The sequence below is a fragment of the Haliaeetus leucocephalus genome, unplaced genomic scaffold (genome assembly GCF_000737465.1).
Source record: "Haliaeetus leucocephalus isolate CR32 unplaced genomic scaffold, Haliaeetus_leucocephalus-4.0 Scaffold339, whole genome shotgun sequence".
NCBI lineage: Eukaryota > Metazoa > Chordata > Aves > Accipitriformes > Accipitridae > Haliaeetus > Haliaeetus leucocephalus.
The window spans coordinates 22,509,471-22,509,878 of record NW_010972775.1 but is presented as its reverse complement, the minus strand read 5'-3'; positions in this window follow the sequence as shown (position 1 = coordinate 22,509,878).

Below are 408 nucleotides of genomic sequence, written 5' to 3'. Positions count from 1 at the left end.
TGCCCTCCTCGGGTGGCCTGGCACTGGGCCGGGCCCTCCCAGCTCGGCTCCGGTTGGGTTGGGGTGGGTTGGGCTAGGTTGGTTGGACTGGGTTGGGTTAGGTTGGGTTGGGTTCAGATAGGTTCAGCTGGGCTGGGTTGGGTCTGGTCTGGTTCAGTTGGATTGGGTTGGTTGGGTTGGGTTGGGTTGGGTCTGGTCTGGTTCAGTTGGGTTGGGTTGGGTTGGGTCTGGTCTGGTTCAGTTGGATTGGGTTGGGTTGAGCTGGGCTGAGTTGGGTCCAGCTGGGCTGGGTTGGTTGGACTGGGTTGAGCTGGGATCAGCTGGGCTGGGTTGGGTTTCGTTTGGTTCAGTTTGTTGGTTTTTTTAAAGAAGGGACCGGCAGCATTCACTGCCTCGGCCATGACTCCA